Here is a 7,500-nt window from a genome sequence, read left to right as displayed (position 1 = left end):
GGGGTTTTTCCATGGAGCTTCACATGGTGGAAGTGCGGCAGAGTGTCATGGAGCTAAAGTGCAGCCTGGCCGCGAGGGCGGATCTATGCGGGGATGGAGGAGGAGGAGGAGGTGATGGGAAACATGTCATTATGTGGGCATCTGCTAGACGGCTACTGCACTGCCGTGTAGTCAGCAGAAGGTCCTTTTTGTCTGCAGGATGGGCGGACATTTTAAGAACCTCCTGCAAAAAAAAATGTGACTCTCTCACAAGTTGTTGACCCGCTACACTGCAAAAAGTGAAATCTAAGTAAGATGAAATATCTCAAATAAGGGTGATATTTGCTTATTTTCTGTCTGATAAGATACATTTTCTCACAAAGCAGATTTTATGTTAAGAGTGTTTTACTTGTTTTAAGGGTTTTGGTTCTAAATGATCTCAGTAAAATACAAACCCCGTTTCCATATGAGTTGGGAAATTGTGTTAGATGTAAATATAAACAATATTATTACTGTTATGGTGGATCCACTATGGACTGGACTCTCACTATTATGTTAGCTCCACTATGGACTGGACTCTCACTATTATGTTAGATCCACTATGGACTGGACTCTCACTATTATGTTAGATCCACTATGGACTGGACTCTCACTATTATGTTAGATCCACTATGGACTGGACTCTCACTATTATGTTAGATCCACTATGGACTGGACTCTCACACTATTATGTTAGATCCACTATGGACTGGACTCTCACACTATTATGTTAGATCCACTATGGACTGGACTCTCACTATTATGTTAGATCCACTATGGACTGGACTCTCACTATTATGTTAGATCCACTATGAACTGGACTCTCACACTATTATGTTAGCTCCACTATGGACTGGACTCTCACTATTATGTTAGATCCACTATGGACTGGACTCTCACTATTATGTTAGCTCCACTATGGACTGGACTCTCACTATTATGTTAGATCCACTATGAACTGGACTCTCACACTATTATGTTAGCTCCACTATGGACTGGACTCTCACTATTATGTTAGATCCACTATGGACTAGACTCTCACTATTATGTTAGATCCACTATGGACTGGACTCTCACTATTATGTTAGATCCACTATGGACTGGACTCTCACACTATTATGTTAGATCCACTATGGACTGGACTCTCACTATTATGTTAGATCCACTATGGACTGGACTCTCACACTATTATGTTAGATCCACTATGGACTGACTATGGACTGGACTCTCACACTACTTTGTTAGATCCACTATGGACTGGACTCTCACTATTATGTTAGATCCACTATGGACTGGACTCTCACACTATTATGTTAGATCCACTATGGACTGGACTCTCACACTATTGTGTTAGCTCCACTATGGACTGGACTCTCACACTATTATGTTAGATCCACTATGGACTGGACTCTCACACTATTATGTTAGATCCACTATGGACTGGACTCTCACACTATTGTGTTAGCTCCACTATGGACTGGACTCTCACACTATTATGTTAGATCCACTATGGACTGGACTCTCACACTATTATGTTAGATCCACTATGGACTAGACTCTCACTATTATGTTAGATCCACTATGGACTGGACTCTCACTATTATGTTAGATCCACTATGGACTGGACTCTCACACTATTATGTTAGATCCACTATGGACTGGACTCTCACACTATTATGTTAGATCCACTATGGACTGGACTCTCACACTATTATGTTAGATCCACTATGGACTGGACTCTCACACTATTATGTTAGATCCACTATGAACTGGACTCTCACACTATTTTGTTAGCTCCACTATGGACTGGACTCTCACACTATTATGTTAGATCCACTATGAACTGGACTCTCACACTATTATGTTAGCTCCACTATGGACTGGACTCTCACACTATTATGTTAGATCCACTATGGACTGGACTCTCACACTATTATGTTAGATCCACTATGGACTGGACTCTCACACTATTATGTTAGCTCCACTATGGACTGGACTCTCACACTATTATGTTAGATCCACTATGGACTGGACTCTCACTATTATGTTAGCTCCACTATAGACTGGACTCTCACTATTATGTTGGATCCACTATGAACTGGACTCTCACACTATTATGTTAGCTCCACTATGGACTGGACTCTCACACTATTATGTTAGCTCCACTATGGACTGGACTCTCACTATTATGTTATATCCACTATGGACTGGACTCTCACTATTATGTTAGCTCCACTATGGACTGGACTCTCTCACTATTATGTTAGATCCACTATGGACTGGACTATCACACTATTATGTTAGCTCCACTATGGACTGGACTCTCACTATTATGTTAGATCCACTATGGACTGGACTCTCACACTATTATGTTAGCTCCACTATGGACTGGACTCTCACTATTATGTTAGATCCACTATGGACTGGACTCTCACTATTATGTTAGATCCACTATGAACTGGACTCTCACACTATTATGTTAGCTCCACTATGGACTGGACTCTCACACTATTATGTTAGATCCACTATGGACTGGACTCTCACACTATTATGTTAGATCCACTATGGACTGGACTCTCACACTATTGTGTTAGCTCCACTATGGACTGGACTCTCACACTATTATGTTAGATCCACTATGGACTGGACTCTCACACTATTATGTTAGATCCACTATGGACTAGACTCTCACTATTATGTTAGATCCACTATGGACTGGACTCTCACTATTATGTTAGATCCACTATGGACTGGACTCTCACACTATTATGTTAGATCCACTATGGACTGGACTCTCACACTATTATGTTAGATCCACTATGGACTGGACTCTCACACTACTATGTTAGATCCACTATGGACTGGACTCTCACACTATTATGTTAGATCCACTATGAACTGGACTCTCACACTATTTTGTTAGCTCCACTATGGACTGGACTCTCACACTATTATGTTAGATCCACTATGAACTGGACTCTCACACTATTATGTTAGCTCCACTATGGACTGGACTCTCACACTATTATGTTAGATCCACTATGGACTGGACTCTCACACTATTATGTTAGATCCACTATGGACTGGACTCTCACACTATTATGTTAGCTCCACTATGGACTGGACTCTCACACTATTATGTTAGATCCACTATGGACTGGACTCTCACTATTATGTTAGCTCCACTATAGACTGGACTCTCACTATTATGTTGGATCCACTATGAACTGGACTCTCACACTATTATGTTAGCTCCACTATGGACTGGACTCTCACACTATTATGTTAGCTCCACTATGGACTGGACTCTCACTATTATGTTATATCCACTATGGACTGGACTCTCACTATTATGTTAGCTCCACTATGGACTGGACTCTCACACTATTATGTTAGATCCACTATGGACTGGACTATCACACTATTATGTTAGCTCCACTATGGACTGGACTCTCACTATTATGTTAGATCCACTATGGACTGGACTATCACACTATTATGTTAGCTCCACTATAGACTGGACTCTCACTATTATGTTGGATCCACTATGAACTGGACTCTCACACTATTATGTTAGCTCCACTATGGACTGGACTCTCACACTATTATGTTAGCTCCACTATGGACTGGACTCTCACTATTATGTTATATCCACTATGGACTGGACTCTCACTATTATGTTAGCTCCACTATGGACTGGACTCTCACACTATTATGTTAGATCCACTATGGACTGGACTATCACACTATTATGTTAGATCCACTATGGACTGGACTCTCTCACTATTATGTTAGATCCACTATGGACTGGACTATCACACTATTATGTTAGCTCCACTATGGACTGGACTCTCACTATTATGTTAGATCCACTATGGACTGGACTCTCACACTATTATGTTAGCTCCACTATGGACTGGACTCTCACTATTATGTTAGATCCACTATGGACTGGACTCTCACTATTATGTTAGATCCACTATGAACTGGACTCTCACACTATTATGTTAGCTCCACTATGGACTGGACTCTCACAATATTATGTTAGATCCACTATGGACTGGACTCTCACAATATTATGTTAGATCCACTATGGACTGGACTCTCACACTATTATGTTAGACCCACTATGGACTGGACTCTCACTATTATGTTAGCTCCACTATGGACTGGTCTTGTACTATTATGTTAGATCCACTATGGACTGGACTCAATATTATGTTAGACCCACTCGACATCCATTGCATTCGGTCTCCCCTAGAGGGGGGGGGGGGGGGGGGGTGTTTACCCACATATGCGGTCCTCTCCAAGGTTTCTCATAGTCATTCACATCGACGTCCCACTGGGGTGAGTTTTTCCTTGCCCTTATGTGGGCTCTGTACCGAGGATGTCGTTGTGGCTTGTGCAGCCCTTTGAGACACTTGTGATTTAGGGCTATATAAATAAACATTGATTGATTGATTGATTGATTAAAAAGAATAAGAGACTTATTATACTCTAAAAATGTTGATCTTACTTAAAAATGCATGCATTTAGTTGTATTCAGTCAAAAAGGTTCCCAACCCCTGAACTAGAAAATCAAGTGTTGCAAAGCTGTACCATCAACACTCACAAGTATAAAACTACTTTTTTTAAAGTAATAATTTCTTATTTCAAGCATGAAAAAAAAAAAATCATGGCTTTGACACAATTGTGTCTCATAATTAAAACAGATGACAGCCAAATGGACTTTGCTGGTTTATTTTCAATGAAACAATAGAAAATACGTACTCATAATAGTGCACTTGTTATTAGTGAGATTATACTTATTTTAAGGTATTTTTGGGTTCATTGAGGTTAGCTAATTTTACTTGTTTTGGAAAATCTTGACAAGCCAAATGTTCTTGTTCTATTGGCAGATCATTTTGCTTAGTTCAAATAAAATACCCCTAATTTTTATATATTTTTTTTCTTGTTTTTGAACACTGACTTTTTGCAGTGTGGAGTTGGAGTTGCTGGACATTGCCGGAGAGAAAAAGGCCAAAAAGACTGGAAAGTCACGGAGCAGAGACTGTCGTGAGGGGCTCCCAGACGCAAAGACTGAAAAGTTGTAGCGTGGAGTGCGCTCACAAATAAAGACATTGATAAAACCAGACCCCGGGCTACTGTGAAGATCTGTCGGTATCAGGTAGGGATGTCCCCGATCCAGGTTTTTGCACTTCCGATCCGATACCGATATTGTTTTTGCACTTCCGAGATCCGATACCGATACTGACCGACACTGGCCTATCCGAGCATGTATTAAAGTTTAAAGTTATTTAGCCTACTTAGTTGTCAGAATCATGTTGAAAAGGGTTTTAGTACTCTTGATAACAACTAGCCAGCTGAATTAGGGGAGTTTGAATAATACACAATGGTTGGTAACAAGAAACTGACCTGTTTATTCAAGGATAAACACAAAATAGACAAAATTATACATGACAAACAGAAATGGCATCATTGAACTAGGGCTGGGCGATATGGCCTTTTTTTAATATTGACATGTTTTAAGGCCATATTGCGATACACGATATATATCTCGATATTTTGCCTTAGCCTTGAATGACCACTTGATGCATATAATCACAGCAGTATGATGATTCTATGTGTTTTGATTGATTGATTGAGACTTTTATTAGTAGGTTGCACAGTGAAGTACATATTCCGTACAATTGACCACTAAATGGTAACACCCCAATAAGTTTTTCAACTTGTTTAAGTCGGGGTCCACTTAAATTGATTCATGATACAGATATATACTATCAGATATATACTATCATCATAATACAGTCATCACACAAGATAATCACATTGAATTATTTACATTATTTATAATCCAGGGTGTGGAGGGGGGCGCCGGATGTAAGTGTCAAAAAGACAGCCAAAAGAGTTTGATATGAGAATAAATCTAAAGTTAAAATATAGGGTAGAAATGCACCCATTTGCAGGAAATGTAGTCTTGATTTTCAAAATGTTCTTTCAAGGCTTGCATGTCTACATTAAAACATTCTTCTTCATACTGCATTAATATATGCTACTTTTAAACTTTCATGCAGAGAAGGAAATCACAACTAAAAAATCACTTTTTTTTTCATACGGTGTTGATGTGGAAATGTTTACCTCGGCATTTTGATGGTGTGGACGTGTGGCACCGAATGGAGATAAGCGTCTCGACAGACGTCACAATATTTGAACAATGATGACGAAAACTGTTTTCTCTGTCGTGTCCGTGTGTCGAAAATTGTTACGCGCTTATTTTCTTATTTGATTTTGTGCGTGGCATATAATTGCTATGCGCAGAGGACGCTTGAGCAGGCGCGCACCTTAGAGGGAGCGTTGGTCACACGGCTGCGCTAGCATCACAGCTAACGTTAGCCATGCTGCTACCTCTCTGCTCGGGGAGGACGTATACGTATGTGACGTATGACGTGACAGTATGTGACGTATGACGTGACAGTATGTGACGTGTGTAAGAAGGTGCGCTTGCTGTCTGTGAGAGGGAGACACCAGAAAGAATGAGAAGAGCCTGTCGTGTAATGCCAGCAGCTAAAAGCAACTGCGTGAGAATCCACAGACCTGTGGATGTGTTGAAGGTGTGCTGGAAAATGCGGAACGGAAATTAGGGAGCAGCAGAAAAGTGGAATGTATTATTTAAATCGGTGCGTTGGAAAACACGGACCGGAGTTTTTTTTTTAAACTGGATCTGGATCGGCATTTTCCCATGCCTTGCCGATACGCATTTTTTGGCAAATATCGGCGGCCGATCCGGTCCAAATATCGGATCGGGACATCCCTAGTATCAGGGGACCCACGGGAGAAAGACCACCACAGTGGGATTTACAATATTAACTATGAACAATAAAACATTGAATATTAACAACATATGAACGTTGCTCCTCTTTGACTTCTCAGACCAGCTCCTACGTAGTTGTGTATCTTTTACAATCAAGCAAAACACAACAAAATGTAACAAAATATGAATGCAAAGGGTAATAAACACGTACAATAAGATATATTATCACTTTTATGCAGACATTTGTTGTACAAATTTGCTTCCGCATCTGTTCCTGACACATGCGTTTGGGGCTGGCTGCTCTGAAAACAAACCCAAATGGACTTTGCTGTTTTATTTTCAATGAAACAATAGAAAATATGTACTCATATAGTAGTTATTAGTGAGAATATACTTATTTTAAGGTATTTTTGGGTTCATTGAGGTTAGCTAATTTTACTTGTTTTGGAAAGTCTTGACAAGCCAAATTTTTTTGTTCTATTGGCAGATAATTTTGCTTAGTTCAAATAAAATACTTCAAATTTTTGTATTTTTAGGGACCGCAATGTCCCTTTGGGACAGAGGACCCTATTGTAATTGTAAGGTTTTATTATTATTATTCCGCCGCCTCTTTGAGCTGTAATTTGACCCCCTTAACATGCTTCAAAACTCACCATATTTGACACACACAT

The sequence above is a fragment of the Nerophis lumbriciformis genome, linkage group LG21, assembly GCF_033978685.3.
Source record: "Nerophis lumbriciformis linkage group LG21, RoL_Nlum_v2.1, whole genome shotgun sequence".
Taxonomy (NCBI): domain Eukaryota; kingdom Metazoa; phylum Chordata; class Actinopteri; order Syngnathiformes; family Syngnathidae; genus Nerophis; species Nerophis lumbriciformis.
Note: the sequence above shows the minus strand (reverse complement) of the source record.